General features: G+C 40.6%; 1 long non-coding RNA gene across 1 annotated transcript; it reads right to left on the bottom strand.

The window, feature by feature from the left end:
• Positions 1-251: 251 nt before the first annotated feature.
• Positions 252-2,488, bottom strand: LOC109271349 (uncharacterized). Its single transcript, XR_002081936.2, has 2 exons — positions 2,371-2,488; positions 252-776 (listed from the first exon to the last, which is right to left on the bottom strand). It is a non-coding gene; the product is annotated as an uncharacterized LOC109271349 (long non-coding RNA).
• Between the last annotated feature and the right edge of the window lie 23,463 nt (positions 2,489-25,951).

The following is a 25,951-nucleotide window of genomic DNA, read 5'->3' as shown; positions in this document are numbered from 1 at the left end:
CTTGCAGGTACTGAAGAGTCCCTGCAGACACTAACACTCACATTCAAAGCTTTCACACACACAAACTCACTTCTGTCTCCAAATCATGTGCCCACTCCCCAGAGCTCAGGCAGGCACAGGGGTCTGACACACGGGACACCCTGTGGGTTCTCTCTGAATCGCAGCCCAGCCTGCCTCCGAGTCTCTCCCCCATAGGATCGCGTGCACACATGGCATGATGCTGATCTGCTCTCATCAAATTGCACTCACTCTCAATTTTCAAAAAATATTTATTTTGGGGAGAGCGCAGGCAGGGAAGGGACAGAGAGATGGGGACAGAGGATTCGAGGCGGGCTATGCGCTAACAGGAAGACAGCATTGAACCCGATGCGGCGCTCGAACTCACAAATCGGGAGATCGTGACCTGAGCAAGAGTCGAATGCTCAACAGACTGAGCCGCCCTGTGCCACCGCACTAACTCTCAATTTTAAGCGTGCTCTCTAACATGCAATTATTCAGCACCAGATCCTCTCCGGGACCTATCCCAACTGGAGGGTTTTAGGACCCGCCCACCTGATCTTTCACTCCTCTCCTGCCCGGAGGTCCAAGGTCCTGACTTCCTGCCCTCCGCACGGAGAGTGCCGAGAAAGCGGCTTCTCACTGTTCCCGAGGATCTCCGGGTGTGAGCGAGCAGCGCGTCCAAGCCTCAGCCTCTACACACTTTCCCAGCGCGGCAAGCATAACCATGGCGGCAAGTCTGGTATTCCAGCCACAGTGGGTGGGGACTGCATCACTGGCTGTGGCGGGCAGGCAGAGACCCGAGTTAGGTGGTTTTCCCAGGCAGAGCAGAAATCCTGCCCGGGTACGTCCTATGTGATCCGGGCAACGTACCCGGGCAACGGTGCATCTCTATCCTAGTCCCCAGAAGCCTTGCGTTTCATAGAACACACCTGCCTTATGCCACGTCTCTTTCCCTTCCAGTTTTGTGCCTCTGTGTTGGGGACACCTAACTTCCAAGATGCTCTATTCAGCATCCCTTGCTCTTAACTCCTGGTGCTGCCCCCAACGTGAAGGAGTAAGTTCGCGACTGTGGAATTGGGTGGCTAACAATCACTCTCCTCAGGGCAGACTGGCAGGGCAGCAGGTTCTTCCTCCTCATGTGAGCTACAAAACTGTTCTCTTCTGAGTCCATCCCTGATTTACCAAGTAAATTCAAGGAAATTTAGACCATCGTGTGTGCAGATTGCTAGCTTATGTCCAGCTATCCCTAAATCCTCTCCCAACTTAAGGCTAATATATAAATCGCCAAGGAAGGGGCACCTAAGTGGCCTAGTTGGTTATGTGCAGGGACTCTTGGTTTCGATCAGCTCAGGATCTTGCGGTTCCTGAGTCCCTGTCTTTGGCCTCATAGCCATGACATCAGCTGGGGGAACGGTAGCAATGTCTCCTCCCTGCTGTCAGTTCCTGAGTACACAGGCTCTTGGCTGGGCACAGAGCCCAGCACCAGGTCCCACAAGATCATCTCCCACAAAGCCCTGAACACTGCTGCCTGGAAGCCTGGGTGAACAAACCACGGAAGTGCATTCTCCAAGAAGTTTAGAAGATCAACAGCCAACAATTTCCTGATCATCTTCTGAGCCAGTTCCAGCCCCCTTCACACAATCAGGGGACCCCTACAGCCATCACTGCCATGGTGGAAGGTATCTGCCAGTACAACTAAGACTACAGGTGCCTCACAGGTTCCTCACTCAGATCCCTGACAAGACCTTATCCATGAGCATAGCGGATGCCTTCACCATAGGGGCACCTCCGACACAGGACACAGTAAGACCCCCTACACACCCCTCTCAAGAAGGACCATGGCACCCCTAGTACCCGCATTGTAGGTAGTCTGCATGTTGTGCCCCAAGCGATCCGACCAATGCCCTCGTGGACGACAGACTGAGGACAGTCAGTTGGTATTTCTGGGTCCTGTGTGTCACCAGTTTTGGATGGGGCCGGAATCCCCACTAACTTTTGTCCTGTCCTGCCTTGTTAGCTGAGCTGGGAATTTTCAGCGAGTCAGGGATAACCTCAGTCCCGCTGACTATCCTCTCATTCTCCTTGCACGAAATAATTTAAAGAGAGAAACTAAATCCAGAACCATTTTCTACTGAGCTACATGCCTGATTATCAAGTGAAAGCAAGGAACAAATTCAGACTTTTCTGTGTGCAGATGGCTTAAACTGAGACAGGCAATCCTTGGAACTTCTCTGGGCTTCTCGTGGGATCGCCTGCACACACAGCCTGACAACGATCTGCTCTCATCATACCTGCACTAACTCTCAAATTTAAGCGCACTCCCGAAACACAGTTATGCAGCACCTCAACCCTCTCCAGGACCCAACCCACCTGGAGGCCTTTAGGATCCCTCCACCTGATCTTTCTTCTCCAAGCTCGCCAGGAAGGCTGGAGGTTCAGACTTGCTGCCCTCAGCGGGTGGATTGCCTAGAAAGAAGCTGTGCATTGTTGCCAGAATCTCCCAGTCTAAGAGCAGAGTGTGTGATTCTCAGGCTCTACACACTCTCCCAGCACCGCTGCAGGTGCGTCAGCAGCCGCGGGCTGCAAATACCCCGCCCATAAGGCGGGCTGTGAACGTGGTTGGTGGGCCTGCATCACGGGGCTGTGCTTGCAGGCAGAGACCCCAGCCTTGCAGAAACCGCTCCGAGTGTGCCGTGAGTGACCAGAACCACAGTGCACCCCCATCCTCGGTCCCCAAGGATGTTTTAGGACACATCTGCCTTGTGCCGCATCTCTTCCTCTCCCAGGTTGGTGGCCTCTGTGCTCAGGGACAGCGTGCTTCCAAGATGTCTTTAATTCAGAGTGCCTCCTTTTTAACTCTTGGCACGGCACTGCCGTCAGGGAACAAAAGCTTGGGGCTGGAGAACTCTGTGCAGGTTATGCTGGCAAGGCTGCAGGGGAACCCGGGAATGGTCAATAGGATGCAAGTGTGCTTAGGCACAGAGTAAAGATTGGTGAGCGGAGCAAGGGACAGGGCTCAGGATGGTGGATCCCAGGCTCAGTGAGTGCATGCCAGAGGCTACACAGACAACCACTGCTGACTCAGTCTAGGACCTTGACTCAGCAGTTGAGGTCCTGAGCTTTCCACCTGGAGGTGCGGGGCCAAACTGGTGAAGGCGGCAAGCAGATACTGGATGGCAGGAGGGTTGGACTCTGCCACATGAGGCAGTCACAGGGGACTTCTCTCAGGTGCCACATACTTTGACAGAAATGATTTCCACTCCAAGTCTTGAAGTTTCTAAATAAGAACCCTATGAAATCATTTGTAAATATGTACGTCCGTGGACTGTGTTTTGCTGATGAGAGAACCAGCCATAACTTCCTCCAGTGCAGTGGTGATGAACGGCTAAGAGATGACTACTGTAGTGGCCAACTTCATGGCTACCTCACTTTGCAGGCTCAGGACTTTCCCTCTGGCTTCCATGTGTGCCCTGAGCCTTCAAAGCCAACGTTCATTCCTCACTCGGAAATCTTTCGTGGTTACAAACCACAGGCTGGTGGTGTGTGACAAGAATCAGGGTCTGTACCCAGAAGGTGCTAGAGTGGCTTCCAGCCATTTCAAGTTTTACTTTAAAGGTCAGTCTGTCTGCAAATAGATGAAATTAACAGAGTAGAGAGCCGAGAAATAAACCCACGATTATAGGGTTAATTTATGACAAAGGAGACAAGTATATGCAATGGGCAAAAATCGTCTCTTCAACAAAAGGTTTTGGGAAAACTGGACAGCTGCATGCAGGAGAATGATCCTGGAGCACTTTCTTACACTGGTGATACACAAAAATAAACTCAAAATGGAATAAAGACCTACATGTGAGACCTGAAACCATAAAAATTCTTCAAGGGAGCACAGGTAGTAGTTTCTCTGACGTCAGCCATAGAAACAGTTTTCTAGATATGACTACTCAGGCAAGGGAAACCAAAACAAAAACAAACTATTAGGACTACATCAAAGGAAAAAGCTCTGCACAGTGAAGGAAACAATCCACAAAACTAAGACAACCTACTAAATGGGAGAAGATATTTGCAGATGATACATCCATTAAAGGATTAGTGTCCAAAATATAGAAAGAACTTATACAGCTCACCACCAAAAAGCAAAGAATGCAATTAAAAAAATGAGCAAAAGACATGAAAAGAGAGTTCTCCAAAGAAGACATACACATGGCAAACAGACACATGAAAAGATGCCCAACATTGCTAATCGCCAGTGAAATACAAATCAAAACCACACTGAGATACCACCTAACACCTGTCATTATGGCTAAAATCACAAACCCAAGAAACAAGAGATTTGTTAGTGATATTGCCGCAAAAAAGGAACCCTCATGCACTGTTGGTGGGAATGCAAAATGTCACTGTGGAAAACAGTATGGAGGGTCCTCAAAACATCCAAAAATATAATTACCTTATGATTAATTCCCCTACTCAGTATTTATCCAAGGAATGCGGAGCATTAATTTGAAAAGACAAGTTCCCCCCTGTTTATTGCAGCATTATTACCAAATATATAGAGGCAAATAGCCAAATATAGAGGCAACCCAGTGTCCACTGATAGATGAATGGATAAAGAAGATGTGGCATAGGGGCACCTGGGTGGCTCAGTTGGTTGAGCGTCCGACTTTGGCTCAGGTCATGATCTCGCAGTTCATGGGTTCGAGCCCCGCATTGGGCTGTGTGCTGACAGCTCAGAGCCTGGAGCCTGCCTCAGATTCTGTGTCTCCCTCTCTCTCTGCCCCTCCCCTGCTCATGTTTTTTCTTTCTCAGTCTCTCAAAAATAAATAAATGTTAAAAAAGAGTTTTAAAAAAAAAAGATGTGGTATATAGATACAATGGAATATGACTCAGCCATAAAAAAGAATGAAATCTTGCCATTTACAACATGAATGGATCTAGATGGTATAATGCTAAGTGGAAAAAAATCCTTCAGAGAAAGATAAATACCATACACTTTCACTCATGTGTGTAATTTAAGAATCAAAGCAAACAAAGAAAAAGGGACAAACCAAAACATAGACTCTAAAATATAGAGAACAAACTGGTGCTTGCCAGAGGGGAGGTGGGTAGAGAGATGAGTGAATAGGTTCTTACTGTGATGAGTAATGAATAGAGTTGTTGAATCACTATATATATATCTATATATAGATATAGATATAGATATAGATATGTATATGTATATCCCTGAAACTAATATGTAATATGTAAACTGTATGTTAATTATACTAGAATTTAAAAAATAATACAGTTGGTTTAAAATAAAATAAAATAAAATAGCCATTTGTCCATTTGACCTTTGATATCATGATCTTATCTCATAGCTTTATACCTGGAAATCAGGGTACATTAGAAACAATCTAGTTTGGAAAAACAATTTTACAGCAAGCTGATAAACTCTACCTGTAACATTTATTTCCATTCTTCTGAATCAGATTCCTGCACTTTCTTATTTAAAGTGTTTTAAAAGATGATTTATCAGGGTGTGCCAGAGTCTTGTACCTGGTTGAAAATTCTTATGTGAGTTTTTATGCATTTAAAAGGATTATACCTAATGGGTTGCTCCTTTAATTCTACACAGCTTGGGTATGATACAGACTCAGCAATGACACCAAAACCACAACAACTGCAGGAGCAGTAGCAACAACACCACAAATTCATTCTCTTTAACCTAGGGAAAAGTCAGAGCTGTCAAATTTCCTGGAGAATCTCCACTGAAAATGGATTGCACTGGGTTCTCCAAGGAGGGAGCATGGAAGTTGCCACTCTGTCCTAACAATAAGTGAAAAGCTGAAGAGACTGAGGGGAAAAGAACAACCCCTGCAGGGTCCTTAAGAGAGGTGAACACATAGCAAACCTTTGCCCTCAAGATTGGAGAAGCAGATGAATGCAGGGAGTTATGTCTTACCAGAGCAAACGCTCAACAAGGGCAAATCTCAGTGCTTGGAGCTAGTGCTGGGGTAGGTCACCAGCAAGCTGCTGGAGGCTCAGTGTGGGAAACTCTGAGAGTTAAAAACTCCAGGGACAGACACTCACTCATAGGAAACTCCCACAAATGTGCATTTTACCCCTAGGAACTTGACCAGGTTCTCAACAGTACATGTGAGAGAAAAATCCACTGGTGGGATTTACCTCCTGGAGCTGTACCCAGTTCTCAAAATGAATAACAGAAAAATCACCTAGTGTTGTTCCTAGAGAGGGAGGGGAAAGGAACCAACCACTTTTTTAATATACCAGAGCTGCTTCTTCAGAAGGCCTGCCCTCAGGAGAAACCATTTAACCAGAGACTAATGTGCCGAAATATCATCCCTAACTGACCAGGGGGAAGGGAAATACCCAGCTCTAATCAGCGCTAGCCTTCCAACAGCCAGAAGAGCCTAGAACCAAAGGGATGACATCAGTGGATTTTAGAATACACAGGGAATGAGAGAGACATTTATGGCAGAATGAAGGAATGGGATGTTGTGTTCATGTGACCTTCCTGGACTCTCACAGTGGGAAAATAAGAAAACCCAGCTGACTTTGCTGCAGAATGGAGTCAACTTGCACCAAGGGCTGCTCTCCCAACCCTAAGGCACCTTCTTTGCTCTGGGCACCAGGGGAGGTTCCTTCCAGGTTCCAGAGACCACGTTTAGGGTGTCCTCAGCTGCCAGGGAAAGAACTGAGGGTGGTGGAGGAGGACCAGGTCACTCTGAGAGGTGGATGGACTCAGCTGGTGACGTCAGCTGGCCGGGTTCTTCTTCGATCATTAAAATTCTCCCTTGGCTCAGACTCACACGATACAGAATGGCTCTCCTCTCCCTGGCTGAAAACACTGTTCCATGGAGAAGAGGGATAGAAATAGAAACCTTTCCACTGTACCAGAAAGCTCCTTGCAGAGGTGACTCCTTTAGGGCACTGTTCAGGAACCATAAGGTGCAGTTAAGTGAATTTCCTTTCTAACCAGAGTTGTCTGGGGTTGGTAAGAGCATGGCTTTGGAATCTTATTGCAACTGGGGTTGAGTCTTGGCTCTGTCACTCCCTGTTGTCCTTGAGCAGATGATACTCCCCTGGAACCAGTGTTTCTCACCACATAAAATGGGAATATGTAATAAGTACCTAGCAGGAGTAAAGATAAAGATAAAGATAAATGTTAAAGACCAGGCACGTTGCTTGGCACAGAGCAGATACTTAAAAGTGGTGGCCATTGCTGTTTTGTTGTTGTTGTTGTTGTTGCTAAAGCTTATCTAACTGCATCAGCTCAATATGTTAAATTAAAGGAAATCAGTACATACTCTGCCTTCTTAAGAGGAAGTCACTGTATCTTTAATTCTCAAAATAAAACCAACTGCCAAAGCCACAGTAGAAGGAATCTGCTTTCCGGAAACCTGTCAGATGCATGCCTGGCCATGTTGCAGGCTCACTGTCCAGCAGGATTAATGACCATTTACCTTAAACACCTGGCACATTGCCTGGCATGGGAGAGGCAGTCAAGAGTAGGGGCTGTTATTATCATTATAACAAAAACTTACCGTTGGAAGTGACAAATTGTACCAACTTGAATCGAAAACTAGGTAAAATGCATTGCACACTCCTCTCCCTTCTTAAATACAGTAAAGGGAACGTAATTGAAATCCTTTCTTGAGGATTCATTGATACCATCATAAAAAACGTCACTTAATGTGTTGACCTGAATACAGTGCTGTCCTCAAGGGAGTAACACATGTAGGGCTGATAACCCCAACTAGATATCATGCTGTTGGTTCTTTTTGATGTCTAACAACTATATACTTTTATGTTTATTTTATTTTATTTCTTCCCATCGGGTTGTCAAGGATCTCTCCTAGCTGATGTCATTGTAACTGTCTTTAGCAACATTCTCTCCACTTGTCTTTTCATTGGGTATGCGGTGAAAGAAACAACAAAACAGAAACTATAAAAGCCAAGCTTGGTATAATGGTATAGAAACAAACAGCCAATAGGCATTAACTGAAACCCTGGAAATCCCGGTCAAGAACTATAAAAGGGGTCTTTGTGGTCAACTACTCAATCTGTACTCAAGAGAACAGAAACAAAACTTGTTGGAATTATGTGTAAATACAGAGCAAAGAGATGCTGAGTAAGCACTTAAGAAATGATGGTCAGAAAGTCATGTTTTGTTTTGTTTCTTCACATTTTGGCAGGTGTTTTCTTCCCACAATTCTGTGTGTGTGTGTGTGGGTGTGTGTGTGTGTGTGGTAAAACACACATAAAATAAAATTTACCACATTAACCATTTTGAAGTGTACAGGTTGGTGGTGAATACATTCATGATATTGTGCTACCATCACCCCCATCCATCTCCATAACTCCTTTTCATCCTGTATAACTGAAACTCTGTACCTATGAAAGAATAACTCTCCGTGAGCCCTTCCCCCCAGTCCTAGCAACTACCATTCTACTTTCTGTCTCTATTTCTGGTAGTATTTTTAGCACCTCATCTAAATAGAATCATACAGTATTTGTGGTTTTTTTTACTGGCTCCTTTCACTTAGCATAATGTCTTCAAGTTTCATCCATGTTGTAGCACGTGTCAGTTTCCTTCCTCTTTAAGGCCGAATAATGTTTCACTATATGGATATACAACATTTTGCTTCTTTCATTAATCAGTGGACACTTGAGTTGTATCCATTTTTTTAATCTATTATGAATACTACTACTGTATGTATGAATGTAAATATCTCTTTTAGACCCTGTTTTTAGTTTTTGGGGGTATATACCCAGAAGCAGAATTGCTGGATCATGTGGTAATTCTATTTCTAAATTTCTTGAGGAACTATCACATTATTTTCCACAATGGCTATACCTTTTTACATTCTGGATATATAATGGCTATGCAGTCATTTACAGTCCATGTCATGCACAAAAAGTGCACAAGAGTTCCAATTGCTCCACATTCTTGCCAACATTTATTATTTATTTATGTATTTTTTTTTTTTTTAGTATCCATTCTAATAAGAGACAGGTGGTATCTCATTGTGTTTTTGATTTGTATTTCCCCAGAGGTTAACTATGTTGAGCATCTTTTCATTTGCTTACTGGCTGTTTGTGTATCTTCTTTGGAGAAATGTCTTTTCAAGTTCTTTGACTATATTGGAATCAGGATATTTGTGTTTTGTTTTTTCTTTTAGAATTCTCTATAATTTCTGCATTTAATTCTTTATCAGATATATGATTTATAAATATTTTATCCCATTGTATAATTTGCCATTTTGCTCTGTTGGTAGTTTCTATTGATGGACAAATTAAAAAATTTTTCATCACGTTAAACTTGGCCATTTTGAATTTTTACCTAGCCATTGTGTCATATTAAAAAAAATAGTGGCCAAATCCAATGTCATGAAGTTTTTGTTTTCTTATAAGAATTTGTTTTCTTATGGAGATAAATTGCTCTATGTCTTACATTTATGCCTTTGATCCATTTTAAGTTAGTTTTTGTATATGATATTAGGTAACTCATGTTTAGTAAAAATAAATTTCATAAGCATAGGTCTTTTATATTAAGGCACATGTCATGAAATTTAAAAAGAATGAATACATTTGTAATACTGAAACAGAATCTGTTCTGTTCAGTGGAAAGTCATGTTTGTTGGGAATACAAGGTGGTACAGCCAATCTGGAAAACAGGATGGAGGTTCTTCAAAAAACTAAAAATAGAACTACCCTATGACCCAGCAATTGCACTACTAGGTGTTTATCCACAGGATACGGGTGTGCTGTTTTGAAGGGGCACATGCATCCCAATTTTTATAGAAGCACTGTCAACAGTAGCCAAAGTATGGAAAGAGCCCAAATGTGCATCGATGGATGAATGGATAAAGAAAATGTGGTATATATGTACAATGGAGTATTATTTGGCAATCAAGAAGAATGAAATCTTGTCATTTGCAACAATGTGGATGGAACTAGAGGGTATTATGCTGAGCAAAATTAGAGAAAGACAAATATCATATGACTTCACTTATATGAGGACTTTAAAATAGAAAACATGAACATAAGGGAAGGGAAGCAAATATAGTATAAAAATAAGGAGGGGGACAAAAACATAAGAGACTCTTAAATATGGAGAACAAACAGGGGGTTATTAGAGGGGTTGTGGGATGGGGTATGGGCTAAATGGGTAACGGGCATTAAGGATGATCTACTCCTGAAATCATTGTTGCACTATATGCTAACTAACTTGGATGTAAATTATAAAGTAAATTAAATAAAAATTTAATAAAATAATAAAGGTCGGTCTCTGCACACACATCAGTGGAACAGAGCAGAGAATTTTGATAGGTGTTGCACAGAATCTGCAGCTTGCTTTGGGTAATATGGATTTTTTAACAATATTAATTCTTCCAAGCCATAGACATGAAATATGTTTCTATTTATTTGTATCTTCTTTAATTTATTTCATTAGTGTCCTATAGTTTTGAGAGGACAGATCTTTAACCTTGGTTAAATTTGTTCCTAGGTGTTTTATCCTTTTGGATGCAATTATAACCGTTGCTTTCTTGATTTCTCTTTTTGAACTTTACTGAATTCATTTATTAATTCTAAAAGATAATTTGTTCGAGTCCTTAGTATTTTCTTCATTTAATAATATCCAGTCACCTGCAGATGGTCACTTTTAGGTTTTCTTTCCAATTTAGATGCTTTTTATTGCTTTTTTGTTGTCTGAGTGCTCTAGATAGAACTTCCAATACTATGTTGAAAAAGAGTGATGATAGTGGGCATCTTGGCTTGTTCCTACTTTTAAAGGAAACGCTTTTAGCTTCGTACCATTGAGTATTAATTAATGGGCTTGTCATATATGACTTTTATCATTTTGAGAAATATTCCCTCTATACACAATTTGTTGAGAGTTTTTATCATAAATGGATGTTGAATTTTGTCAAATGCTTTTTCCGCATGTATTGAGTTGATCATATTATCTTTATCTTTCATTTTGTTAATGTGGTATATCAAAATGACTGATTGGCTGACCCATCCTTGCATATCTGCGATAAAGCCTACTTGATCATGATATGATCCTTTTAATGTATCATTGAATTTGGTTTGCTAATATTTTATTGAAGATTTTTATATCTATGTTCATCAGGGTATTGGCCTGTCATTTTATTTTTTTGTAATGCCCTTGTGTGGTTTTGGTGTCTGGGTAAAACTGGCCTTTATAAAATGAGTTTGGAAGTCTTCCCTCAGCTTCATTTCTTTGGAAGAGTTTGAGGTGGATTGGTATTAATTCTTCTTTGGAATGTTTGGTAGAATTTGCCAGTGTAGTTGTCTAGTCCTGGACTTATGTTTGTGGGGAGGTTTTTGATTATTGATCCCATCTCCTTTTCAGAAGTCAGTCTGTTCAGATTTTCTGTTTCTTCCTGACTCAGTCTTGGTAGGTTGTATGTTTCTAGGAATTTATCCATTTATTTTGTTTGTCCTATTTTGGTATAAAGTTGTTCATGGTAGTCTCTTACAGTCCTTTGTATTTATCAGTGTAGTATCATCAATTTCATTTCTGATTTTATTTGAGTTCTGTCTCTTTTTTACTTGGTGGGTCTAGCTAAAAGTTTGTTGATTTTGCTTGTCTTTTCAAATAATCAGCTCTTAGTTTTATTGATCTTTTTACTTGTTTTTTTTAGGCCTTCTTTCATTTATTTCTACTCTGATCTCTGCTATGTCCATCCTTCTAGTAACTTTGGGCTTTGTTTGTTCTTTTTCTAGTTTCATTAGGTATAATGACAGTTTACTTGACCTTCCTTCTTAGAACTGCTTTATATGACCTTTATATGACCTTCTGCTTTATATGACTCTATATGACCTTCCTTTATATGACCTTCCTTCTTAGAACTGCTTTTGCTGCATCCCATACATTTTGATATGTTGTAGTGTGATATTCATTTGTATTAATGTATTTTATGATTTCTCTTTTGATTTTTGCCTTTGACCCATTGGTTGTTCAGTAGCATGTTGTTTAATCTCCATATATTGGTGAATATTTCATTTTTCTCCTGGTAATTTATTTCTCATTTTATAGCATTGTGTTCAGAAAAGATGCTGATGTAGATAAAGGGTTAGTATCCAAAATCAATAAAAACTTACCAAACTCAACACCCACAAGACTAATAATCCAGTGAAGAAATGAACAAAAGACATGAATAGACACTTCTCTAAAGAAGACATCCAGCTGGCCAACTGACACATGAAAAAATGCTCCACAACACTCATCATCAGGGAAATACAAAACAAAACCACAATGAGATACCACCTCACACCTGTCAGAATGGCTAAAATGAACAACACAGGCATCAACAGATGTTGGTAAGGATGCGGAGAAAGAGGATCTCTTTTGCACTGCTGGTGGGAATGAAAACTGGTGCAGCCACTCTGGAAAATAGGATGGAGGTTCCTCAAAAAATTAAAAATAGAACTACCCTACAACCCTGGAATTACACTACTAGGTATTTATCCAGGGGATACAGTTATGCTGTTTCGAAGGGGCACATGCACCCCAATGTTTATAGCAGCACTATCAACAATAGCCAAAGTATGGAAAGAGCCCAAATGTTCATTGATGGATGAACAGACAAAGAAGATGTGGTGTGTGTATATATATATATATATATATATATATATATATATATATATATACATACATACATACAATGGAGTATTACTCGGCAATCAAGAAGAATGAAATTTTGCCATTTGCAACTACCTGTATTGAACTAGAGGGTATTATGCTAAGCGAAATTAGTCGGAGAAAGACAAATATCATATGACTTCACTCATATGAGGACTTTAAAATAGAAAACAGATGAACACAAGGGAAGGGAAGCAAAAATAATATAAAAACAGGGAGGGGGACAAAACATAAGAGACTCTTAAATATGAAGAAAAAACAGAGGGTTACTAGAGGGGTTATGGGAGGGGGGATGGGCAGAATGGGTGGGGGGCATTTGGGGGTCTACTCCTGAAATCATTGTCACACTGTATGCTGGCTAACTTGGCTGTAAATTGGGGAAATAAATAAGTAAGTAAGTAAGTAAATAAATAAATAAAAAGAAAAATGCTGATATGATTTGAATCTTCTTACATTTGTTAAGACTTACACTGTTGCCTAACATACGACTCATCCTGGGAATATTCTATGCGCACTTGAGAAGAATGTGTATTCCACTGCTTCTGCTTTCGCATGGAATGTTCTTGCATAGAACATTCTGTACATGTCTGTTAGATCTGGCTGGCTTCTTATGCTGTTTAAATCCTCTATTTCCTTTCTAGTCTTTTGTCTGGTTTTCTATCCATTCTTTTCAGTTTGGAATTGAAGTTTCCAACTATTATCATGGAACTGTCTATTTCTACCATTAATTCTGTCAGTTTTTGCTTCTATATTTTGCTAATCTATTACTATGTATATAAATAATTATTATATCTTCTTAATGCATTGAGATTTTTATTACTGTATAATGTTTTTCTTTGTCTTATAACTTTTTAAATTTAAAGTCTACTTTATCTTATTAGTGTAGCCATCCTTACTCCCTCTTGCTTACTATTTGCATGGAATATCTTTTTCCATCCTTTTACTTTTAACACATTTGTGTCTTTGGATCTAAAGTGAGTCTCCTGTAGCAAGCATATAGGTCAATCATGTGTTTTTATCCATTCTGCTAATCTTAGGTTTTGATTGGAGAAGTCAGTCCATTTACATTTAATATATAAGTCTAATAAGAACAGACTTACATCTATCATTTTGCTGTTTTTTCCTATATGCTTTATAGCTTTTCTTTTATTTCCTGGATTACTGTCTTCCTTTAGTTTATTTTAGTTGATTTTTGTAATATATATTTAAATACCTTTCTCATTTTCTTTTTTTTAATCTATAGCTATTTTCTCTGTGGTTATCCTGGAGATTCTCTTTAATAAGAGAATAGATCTTAAAAGTTAAAAAAACAAAAAACAAAAAACAGGGGCATCTGGGTGGCTCAGTTGGTTAAGCATCAGACTTCAGCTCAGGTCATGATCTTGTGGTTCAGTCTGTGGGTTTCAGCCCCTCATCGGGCTCTGTGCTGACAGCTTGGAGCCTGGAGCCTTCATCAGATTGTCTGTCTCCCTCTCTCTCTGTGCCCCTTCTCTGCTCATGCTGTCTCTCTCTCTCTCTCTGTCTCTGTCTCTCTCTCTCAAAAGTAAATAAACATTTAAAAAAATTTAAAAAGCAGTTAACCTTGTTGCTTCTATATAATTCATGTATGATATAGACTCAACAGCAACCACAGCAGCAGCACCATGACAACAACTGTAGGAGCAGCAACATCATAAATCCATTCTTTTTAGCCTGGGGGAGATTCAGAGCTGTCCAATTAGCTGTCTTGTTTCCACTGAAAATTGATTGTACTGGGTTCCACATGTAAGGAGCTTGGAAAGTCATAGTGACAAATAAAAAGGTGAACAGATTGAAAAATCATCAGCTGTTGTAGGATCCTAAAAAGAGGTGAGGACAAAGGTGAGAACCCTGCCCCCCAAGACTGGAGAGACAGAAAGGCAAATACCAGGAGTAATGGCTTACCCGAGTAGAGAGTCATAAGGGGCAAGTCAGCAAGAACCAGTGCCAGGAACTAGAGATGGGGTGGGATAACATGTTGTGACAAATGGCTGGACAATTGTGAGAGCTAAAAATTCCAGGGGGACCTGGTCCTGGTGGGGTGGAGGGGTGTTCTACAATTCTGTGAGATTTACCTCTAAGAGCTCCACTAGGTTCTCACAGTAAGTATCAAAGAAAATCCCCTTGTGATTCTGTAGAGGAGGAGAAAGGAACCCTTTTGAAATATACTTATTTCTTAATAAGATCTGTCCTCAGCAGAGACTAATTAATAGACCCTAAACTGCTGGGGTATTATCAGAGCCTAACTGACCAGAGGAAGAGAAATACCCAAGTCCAGTCAGCTCAAGCCTTCTACATGGTAGAAGGGAAATCTCCAACTTTAGCTGATTCTAACAACCGAAACCAAAACACTGAGAACATGTGAAGTTTATAATGAGAAGCACAGGCCCACTAAAAGTCTGAGCCCTCACTGTAGGACTGTAGAATGCTTCTTCTCCCCCTCTGTTCCTAATTGCCACCATTTGGAAGAAACCAAGATGTCCTTTGGAAGGTGAATGGATAAATAAACTGTGGTACATCCAGACAACGGAATAGTATTCAGTGGTAAAAAGAAATGAGCTATGAAGCCATGAAAAGAGATGAGAGAAACTTAAATGCATATTCCTAATTGAAAGAAGCCAATCTGAAAAGGCCACATACTATATGGTTCCATTGATGGGACATTCTGGAAACAGTAAGACTATGGAGATAGCCAAAATATCAAAGGAGTTTTAGAACAGTGAAAGTACCCCTTGATTTAAAATTTTCCAGGCACCCCTTGATTTAATATTTTTAGCGGGGGGTGGGGGGTGCCTGTGTGGCTCAGTTGGTTAAAGTGTCTGACTCTTGGTTTCGGCTCAGGTCATGATCTCACAGTTTGTGGGTTTGAGCCCAACATCGGACTCGGTGCTCCAGTGAGGAGCCTGCTTGGGATTCTCTGTGTCCCTCTCTCTCTCTCTCTGTCCCCCAGTCCTTGTGCTGTCCCTGTCTTTCTCAAAAACTAAATAAATAAAGTTAAAAATGCTTTTAAATTATGATTTATTAGGGTGTGCAAAGTCTTGCGTCCAGTTGAAAACTGTTATATGAATTTCTGTGCATTTAAAAGGGCCATACCGATACAGGTGCTCCTTTAATCTATACAATTTGTTTGTATGGCAGAGACCCAACAACAAAAGCAAACCACAGTAACAACTGTAGCAGTGGTAGCAACAACACCACAAGTTCATTCTCTTCTTGGGGAGAAATTCAGAGCTGTCAAATTACGTGGAGAATCTCAATTGAAAATTAATTGTACTCTGTTCTGCATGTAAGTTGTTCAGAAGACAATAACAAGTAAAAGGCCGAATGAACTAAAAAAATGAACAACTCTTCCACAATCCCTAGGAGAGGTGAGTACTTAAGGGCAAATGACTGCCACTAAGACTGGAGAGACATATAGGTGATTACAGGGAAAAATGACTTACCGGAGAAGACACTCACAAGGTTAGACCTCAACCAGGAAGCACTGCTGGGGAGGAAAACCTGAACTGTCACTGAGCAATTGTTGGAGGCTGAGTGTGAACAACTCTGAATATTAAAAAACCCCCAAGGCATTCAGTTATAAACGCCTCTCTTCAGGTTGTGAGTTTTACTCCAGGAGCTGGACCAGACTCTCACAGTAAAATATGGGAGAAAAATCCCCTGGTGCTTCCAGCAGTGGGAGGAGAAGAGGCACCATTTTGAAATACATCAGAGCCTTCTGTTTTTCTTAATAAGACCTGCCTCAGGAGAAACTAGTTAAGCAGAACTTAATTTGCTGGGGCATATTCAGAACCTCGCTTACCTGGGAGAAGAGAAATCCCCGACTATATTCAGTTTTAGCCTCCCACACTGGCATAGGGAAATACCCAATTTCAACCCACTCTAGCCACCTCTACCACCTAAGGGGGGAAAAAATAGAAACACTGGTGAAGTTCACAGTCTGGAGGTATAGACTCACTGAAAGACAGAGACTATAGAATGCTTCCTTTCCCCCCCCCCCCCCCCACACACCTCACCACCACATTACTAATGTCTTGTTTAGAGCAGATCCTTTTACCTGGTACATCATGTCTGGCTATCGAGAAACAATTACAAGGCATACTAAACAGTAAAAAACATATATAGAACAAGCATAAGAAGCAGTCATGGCAGAGATGTTGGAATTATCAGACAGGAAATTTCAAACAACCATGATTAATATGCTGAGGGTTCTGATGGATAAAGTAGACTACATACAGGAACAGATGGTCAATGTGTACAGAGAGATGGAAATCCTAAGAAAGAACCAAAAAGAAATGCTAAATATCAAAACCACCATAACAGAAATGAAGAATGTTTTTGATGGGCATGTTAGTAGGATGGACATAGCTGAGGAAAGAATCTATGGGCCTGAGTGTTTCTCAATGGAATCCTCCGGAACCAAAAAGCAAAGAGAACACAGATTAAAAAAACAAAATAGCCAAGCACTGTGGGACAACAAAAAAAGTTTATGTATAATGGGAAATATATCTTTCTGATAATGGGAATATCAAAGAGAAGAAAAGAACAGAAGAAATGTTTGAAACGATGATGATTAAGAATTTCTCCAAATTAATATCAGACACTGTATGATACTCTAGTGATGGATACATGTCATTACATATTTGTCTGAACCTGTAGCATATACAATAGCAAAAGTGACCCCTAATGTGAAATACAAACTTTGGGTGAATGTCAACCTAGGTTCATCAGTTGTAACAAACTTACCATTCTGGGGTGTGTCCTTTAATGAACGTGTAAGTACAAACAGAATATGGGAAAAAAAAACTCTACCTTTCTCTCAATTTTGCTGTGGATTTAAAACTTCTCCAAAAAATTAAAAATTTATTGTATTATGTTAAGAAGGGTAGAAACCAGAGTGATTTTACTGATAAATATGGGAAGAGATACAAAGCTTATGAATCAGTTTTCTAAAACATGTGTAGAGGTCACTGATACCCCTACTAGGGAAAGGAGGGCAGAATTGGTTGCCAAAGAGGTGGAAGTGAACCCTGGTGGGGATTTTCCTAGATCTTTAAACAAATGGATCTCTGTAAACATTGGAGGATGGGGACAAAAATGTTTTGTTAATAATCTAGATATGGGGGCGCCTGGGTGGCTCAGTCAGTTACACATCCAGCTTCGGCTCAGGTCATGATCTCACACTCTGTGAGTTCGAGCCCCGCGTCGGGCTCTGTGCTGACAGCGCAGAGCCTGGAGCCTGCTTCGGATTCTGTGTCTCCCTCTCTCTCTGCCCCTGCCCTGCTCATGCTCTGACTCTCTCTGTTTCAAAATTAATTAAAAAACATTAAAAAAAATAATCTAGATATGAAGTTATCTGAAAGAGGTACCTGTGCAATTAGTATGAAAAGCTATATATAAAACAAAGCAAAAAAAAATAAACATTACAACTGCCATCATTTGAGTTCTAGCTATGTACCAGCCACTATGTACTCAATATCTCTCATAGTCTCAAAAGTTTAATAGAATGGATATTATCTCTGTTTATGGGCAAGGTGATAGTAAGAGTATTTGGCTTGACTTAATTATATTTTCCAATTGCCACTGAGGCTCCGAGATACCTGAACATGGCATATCTCTCTGGCCATATCCTGTAAGAGGTCTAGTTCCTAGCACTGACTCAGATGGGCATGTCTGTCTGCTTCAGGGCTGATGTGATTTGTAGCGACTGGCTCAATGACAAGGCATAAATCATTTACAATTCCTGGAAGAACATTTGGGAGGTTGACAATTTTGCAGCAGGAAAATAAATGTTGGTGCTGCCATTTAAGATAGGTAAGTGGCTAAAGAATAAGACCAAAATCAATTCATAACAACATTCATAAAATAAAAATTTAAGATGCTTCAGTGTTTAAACACAAACTTAAATGACTGAACTTTTTGTATTTTGCATTATTCACTGTTTCTCCTATTCTGAAATTGTGGTTGACTTTGTAAAGTGTTTCATTTTGCCAGTGAGTGCAATCAGGGAGCCGGTATGGAAAGAAAGCTGGGAGTAAGGAGATAGAGTTCTAATTACTACCCTAATACAAAGGCTGTGACTTTGAGAAAATCACTGAGGCCCTTATTCCCACATTTGTGAAACAAGTATATTAGATCAAGAGATTCAGGAATTTCTAACTCTGATATTCTACAAATGTGCTTTAAATTTTATGCCATCTTCAAAAGACTTTTTATAATACTAGGTCACTCAATATTTGGCTTCTCCACATATTATCCAGGACAACCTCTCCATCTCAAGGTCCTTAATGAAATCACATTGTCAAAGTCCCTTCTGCTATATAAAGTAACATATTCTCAGTTTACAGGGATTAGGATGAGGACATCTGTGTGTGAAGGGTGGGTGGGTCATTATTCTGCCTACCACAATAAGAGAAGACTGGGCTGATGGGCAAGAACTAGAAGTCTTAGATGCATAGAGAAAGAAGCTGCTGTGGGCTGGAGCCAGAAAGTGTCTAAATAAGTTACAGAGTCCCTGATAAGGGTGTGTGTTTATTAGGGTGTGGGGCAAGGAGTGAGGAGACAAGATAACTCCTCTTTATATCACAGCTGTCCTCTGTGCCTCCTCTGTTACAAAGGGAGCCCTCCTGGATATGACCTGTATGGCTGTCTGCATTCATTCCCCAGCGAGTTTGTGTCTAGAAATCATGAAATCTCAAGTATAAGATGTTCTTCCCTTAGCAACTTCCATATGTGCTGAGAAAAGGGAGCTGTGGAGGAAATTGGTGCCAGTTTGGTGCAACTCCAGTAGAGGTGGGAAATGGAAAGCTTTGCCATTATACAACTCCAGGCCTTGATAGGTCATTATGATGCTATTAAATAAATTGTGACGTGGACTTTGAGCCTCATGCTTTCGTTACCTCTGCTAGACTTTTTTTTTGACAATAACCAAACAGCAAGACTGTTAATTGAGCACTGGATTAAAACCCACCAGAAAAAAAAATATGCATTTTTAAACGTGTATTCAGTATTTAGAGACCTCACTGAAGTCGGGCAGGCAGTAGGGAAGTATTAAAATATGTGGGGTGCACTGGAACCTCAAGATTTTCTACCATCCAAGGTTGACAAAGCTCTCTAATGTGTCCCTGCTCCCAGGAGAGAATGTGATAATTATTCACACTCTGGTATCAGGGCCTGCGGAGGTTCGATGTATGATTCCCTGTCCCCTCAGTGGGACATATCAACTGCCATTAAGAGCCTCAAATCAAGGAGATGACATCAGTGGATTTTAGAATACACTGGGAATGAGAGAGACATTTATGGCAGAATGAAGGAATGGGATGTTGTGTTCATGCGACCTTCCTGGACTCTCACAGTGGGAAAATAAGAAAACCCAGCTGACTTTGCTGCAGAGTGGAGTCAACTTGCACCAAGGGCTGCTCTCCCAACCCTAAGGCACCTTCTTTGCTCTGGGCACCAGGGGAGGTTCCTTCCAGGTTCCAGAGACCACGTTTAGGGTGTCCTCAGCTGCCAGGGAAAGAACTGAGGGTGGTGGAGGAGGACCAGGTCACTCTGAGAGGTGGATGGACTCAGCTGGTGACGTCAGCTGGCCGGGTTCTTCTTCGATCATTAAAAATCTCCCTTGGCTCAGACTCACATGATACAGAATGGCTCTCCTCTCCCTGGCTGAAAACACTGTTCCATGGAGAAGAGGGATAGAAATAGGAACCTTTCCACTGTACCAGAAAGCTCCTTGTAGAGATGACTCCCTTAGGGCACTGTTCAGGAACTATAAAGTGCATTTAAGGGGATTTCATCTCTAACTGGAGTTGTCTGGGATTGGAAAGAGTCTGGCTTTGGGGTCTTATGCAACTGGAGTCCTGGTTCTATCACTCACCTATTGTCCTTGAGCAGATGATTCTCCCCCAGAGCCAGTGTTTCTCTCCATGTAAAATGGGGATAGTAATAACTACCTGGCAAGAATAAAGATATTTTATGTTAATGACCAGACACATTGCCTGACATGGAGCAGGTATGTACATAAGAATGGTGGCTAGTAATAGGAGGAGGAGGAATAGCAGTATTACAGAAGTGTATCCCTTCAAGTTCCAAATTATGTGAGTTTAATACGGTAAATTGAACAAAATCATTACACATTCCTCTCCTTTCGTTAGAAAGAAAGAAAGAAGAAAGAAAGAAAGAAAGAAAGAAAGAAAGAAAGAAAGAAAGAAAGAAAGAAAGAAAATCTATAAGTCTTTAATACTCAAAGGAAAATCAATTGCCAGGACAGTAACAGAACGAATCTACCTTCCTAAACCATTAAGATCCATGTCTGACAATGTTGCAGGCTCACTGTCCAGCAGGATTAATGACCATTTATCTTAAACACCTGGCACATTGCCTGGCATGGGAGAGGCACTCAAGAGCAGTGGCTGTTAGTATCATTATAAGAAAAACTTACCCGTTCAAGTGCCAAATTATATCAACTTCCATGGAAAATTGGATAAAATGCATTGTATGCCCCTGTACCTTTAATAAAATAAGCCGAATATAATATAAAGCCTTTCTGAGGATTTATTGACACCATCATAAAAATTTCACTTAATATATTGGGCACTAAACTGTCTGCTCTCAGGGACTATTAGATGTGTAGGGTCAGTTACCTCAAACTAGATGATATCATGCTGTCTTTCTTTTTTGAGGTTTAATATCTGTATCATTTTATGCTTGTTATATTTGATCTTTTCACATTAAGTTGTCAACAGTCACTTCTTGCTCATGGCAATGTAACTGTCTTTTAAAAAACCCTCTCACTCCTATGTTCCTTGGTATGTAGTGAAATAAACAGCAAAATAACAAAAATGAACTTTGCTGAATCCTATAGGAACAAAGAGAGCCTATAGGCATTAAATAAGAACTTGTAAATACCACTCAATAACTATAAAAAGGGTTTTTTGGGGTGCTTGGGTGGCTCAGTCAGTTAAGTGTCCAACTCTTGACTTTGGCTCAGGTCATATCTCACAGTTCCTGGGTTTAAGCCCCACATTGGACTCTGTGGTAACAGCATGGAGCTTGCTTGGGATTCTCTCTGTCTCTCTGTCTACTCTGGCCCTCCCCCATTTGCTCTTTTTCTCTTTCTCTCAAAATAAACATAAAAAAAGGGGTTTTAGACATCGACACAGTTAATCTGTACTGAAGAGAACAGAAACAGAGCTTGCCAGAATTATGTGTAAACACAGAGCAAAAAGGTGCTGAGTAAGAATTTACAAATAATGGTCAGAAACTTTATGTTCTGCTGTAACAACAGCTTCAGCCAACTAACCTGTGCTCAGGAAAACAACAGAAAGTAGCCAAACAGGTTAGAGGTGCGTGTGTGAATTAAGAGCCTGGACATTGAGTGAGAACTTAGTTGTGGTCAAGGTGGCAGTCATGAACTATTGTGACAGCTATTTTAGTTATCCAGAGATGACTTTTGTCGGTCTCTTCTCAGCTTTGTCTGATTTAAGGGAGGTCTGCAGGCAAGGGACACCTGATGAGTGGGTGTTTTTGCAGTTTCTTTCATGAGGCACAATCATGGCGAAGACCCAAGTCCACCATGTGGGATGAGCCCAGCCATCCAGGCTGTAATCCTCTGAGGGGTGTGTCCCTGGATAATTGGGCCCCGAGGACACAAGTAGAAATCGTTGTTATTTCCAGGCAAGTATGTAATCGGTTTTTGAGGCTGGTGAGAGTTGGATCAGCTTTCAAATGTTCTGATCAAAGTCAGTCTTTGGCCTCAAAGCCAAAGATCCCCGAAGACATTAAAGGCCCTTGGAAACCCCTCAGCCCTGGGCCAGTTGTCTTCAGCACATGTTTGAGCAGTAGTCAAACACACTTAAGCAACCAGTGCCTAACTTCTCTTCAACCCCAAGAAGTGCCATCCACAGAAAACCTACAGTTAAAATGATAATGTAGGATAGCTCCTCAAGGAGCCCTAGTGTTAAGCAAGGACCACTGGTTAGATAATGGTTGCTTTCTCCTTGTCATTGCTTTGCCTTGTGATAAAGCTGGGAAGAGCTTGTTCCTTTTGCCTCGGAAGGTCAGGAGTTTTCACTGGCCAGAATGCTACTAAGAAATCCTTTCTGCTTTCTCTGTGGGAAGATAGACATTCTGGTTCTTTTCAGGTGATGAGGCAGGATGAGGGGAGGTGATTGAGAAACTTTATTGAGAAACTTTATTCCTATATTGCCCTGTATGTTGACCATTAAGTGTCTAGAATTGCCTTGTGGAATTAATTTTTTTTCCTCCGCAGTCCTACTAGGGACTAAAAGTTACATTAGATTAAAGATAGAGTATATTAAGTAGTCATTAGATCAGAGATAGAGCATATTTAGAAAATCATTGTATTGATTTCACCTCTTTGTATGTAGAAAAAGCAACATGTAACTTAAATAGCTGGAATCTAATCGTATTCTTTTTAAAAAAGTGTTTATTTATTTATTTTGAGCAAGACAGAGACAGAGCACACAAGCAGGGGAGGGGCAGAAAGAAGGGGAGAGAGAGAATCCCAAGTAGTCTCTGTGCTGTCAGCACAGAGCCCTACACGGGGTTCAATGTCTCAAACTCCGAGACCATGACCTGAGCTGAAGTTAAGAGTTGGGTGCTCAACCGACTGAGCCACCCAGGTGCCCCTAATCTTACTCTTTTATTTTATTAAAATGGTGAGTGTTGAAGATGATATAGAAGAACAAAGAATAAGTGAAGGACATTTGTGGTAGCAATGAGATTTACTTGGAGATTAGTTGGAAGACACTGATGATGACTGTATTGTATTTTTGTAAGAAAGTCCTGCTGATATACTTTTTTCAAAGAAGCATTTTCAGGGAAGCAATCTTTCAGTCAACTATGAAACGGGACTCGATTTCTTGTGATCCTTGATGTCTCCCCATATTTTACAGCTCATGCTTTCACGAGGAAATTTTATTCCCTCACCTTGCTTCATTCCCTTTCCCCATAGGCATGCCTATACACATCCATGCCAGTCCCTGTTCAATTTTCAATTTTAGAAATAGAAGCTACTGGGGCGCCTGGGTGGCTCAGTCGGTTGAGCGGCCGACTTCGGCTCAGGTCATGATCTCGCGGTCCGTGAGTTCGAGCCCCGCGTCGGGCTCTGTGCTGACAGCTTAGAGCCTGAAGCCTGTTTCGGATTCTGCGTCTCCCTCTCTCTCTGACCCTCCCCTGTTCATGCTCTGTCTCTCTCTGTCTCAAAAATAAATAAACGTTAAAAAAATTTTTTTTAAAAAGAAATAGGAGCTACTGTAGGTATTTTAAGCAGAAAGGAATTTCATACAGGAATTAGATGCTAAAAAAATAATTCTTGAAGTTCTGAAAGATGCTAGATTTACCACAGTCACAAAGGTAGAGACTGAGAAGGCAACATGCTAGAATTATAGACATAAAAAAAACTCCATGGATGCTGTGATCCAGGGGTTGGGAAATTACCCCTGGAGCTGCCACAACTACCTGTCAATACCCACAAAATTCTGGGACCTGGAATGTTGCTGTAGAACCCCTGATTTTTTATTTTGCTCACCAGCAGGAAACAGCAGAGCACAAAGATAGAACTGTTTTACTCTGCCTTCAATTCCATTTAAGGAATTTAATTGGAAAAAATTTATATTTAGACCTACCTTTAAGGAAGTATAGGGAAAATCAATGTAATCAATCACATCAACAGACTTAACAAAATTCACATGATCATATCAATAGATACAGAAAAAGCATTTGACAAAATCTAACACTCATTTACAATGAAAATTCTTAGTAAAGTAGGAATAGAGGGTAATTTCCTTAACTTGATAAAGACTGTGTGCAAAACCCTGTAGTAACATCATAGTTAAAGGTGAGAAACCTGAAGCTTTCCCATTGAGATCAAGTACAAGGCAAGGATGTTTTCTTTCATCACTCCTTTTCAAAACCAAACTGGAAATCCTTGATCATGCAATAAGGTAAGAAAATGAAATAAAGGTATAGAGAGTGGAAGGAAGAAAAAAACACCACTGAAACTGATACATGATTATAGCAAACTTGTAAGATATAAGGTTAATATAAAAAGTCAATTATTTTCCTATAAGCCAACAATGAACAAGTAGAATTTGAAATTAAAATCATAATACTATTTACATTAGAAGCCCCCCCCCCAAAAAAATGAATACTTAGGTATAAATCTAACAAAATATGTACAAGATCTATATGAGCAAAACTATAAAATTCAGATGAATGAAATAAAAAACTAAGTAAATGGACAGATATTTCATATTCAAGAATAGGAAAACTCAATATTGTCAAGATGTCCATTCTTCCCAAATTGATCTGTTGATTCAGAGTAATCCCAATCAAAATCTCAGCAAGTTATTTCATCAATATTGACAAACTTACTTTGATGTTTTAATGGAGAGGCAGAAGACCCAGAATAGTCAACATAATCTTGAAGGAGAAGAACAAAGTTGGAGGATTGGTGCTATCTGACTTCAAGACTTATTACAAAGCTACAGTAAACAAAAAACTGTGGCATTGGTGAAAGCATAAACAGATCAACGGAACAGAATAGGTAGCCCAGAAACAGAGCCCCTATAAATATACTCAACTCATCTTTGACAAAGGAGCAAAGGAAAAACAAAGAAAGTGCACAAACAGTAATTTTTTGTTTGTTTTCTAGCTGACTGGGAGAGTTGAAATGATCCATGGTAGCTGACACCATTCCCATCATAACAGCCAAGTGCTCTAGATATTCCCAACATGCCATGGGTAAGGCTTAGAGGAAAGGAATGGATCTCTAATAATGGAATTTCATCCTTCACTGAAAGAAAGTATTTTTTCTCTTAGTGATAGGAAGGCTCTTCAGATCTCAACACATAAATGATCTTCTACCAATTTTTTTTTAGCTTTGTGGTTTTGAATTTCCAATAGAGGACAAAGCCCTTACTTACCTTTTAGTTTATTACTGCTCAGGAATGTGATATATTCTCATGTGTAATTTTATTATTGAGATTATCAACTAGGTTTTTCCATCTTAGGCTCCTATTTTTCTCTACTGTGATGAAACACAACTGTAAGTGTACATCGTGGAATGAGCAACGGAGGTAGATTTGTGCTGGTTGCATCACTCTGTGCTGGAGAAGCTCTGTGGGGTGAGCACCCTTGATCCAAGCCAGGACTGCTGCCATCCAAGAACTAGAAGAGAGCCCACCAGACACTCTCACCTGGTGCTTCCCTTAAGGCTGAATCTTGGAGGAACGATTCCCA

This window comes from Panthera pardus, unplaced genomic scaffold, assembly GCF_024362965.1.
Source record: "Panthera pardus isolate Hobbes unplaced genomic scaffold, ASM2436296v1 HiC_scaffold_12, whole genome shotgun sequence".
Taxonomy (NCBI): domain Eukaryota; kingdom Metazoa; phylum Chordata; class Mammalia; order Carnivora; family Felidae; genus Panthera; species Panthera pardus.
The sequence above is the reverse complement of the archived record's forward strand: the minus strand, read 5'-3'. Positions and strand labels throughout refer to the sequence as shown.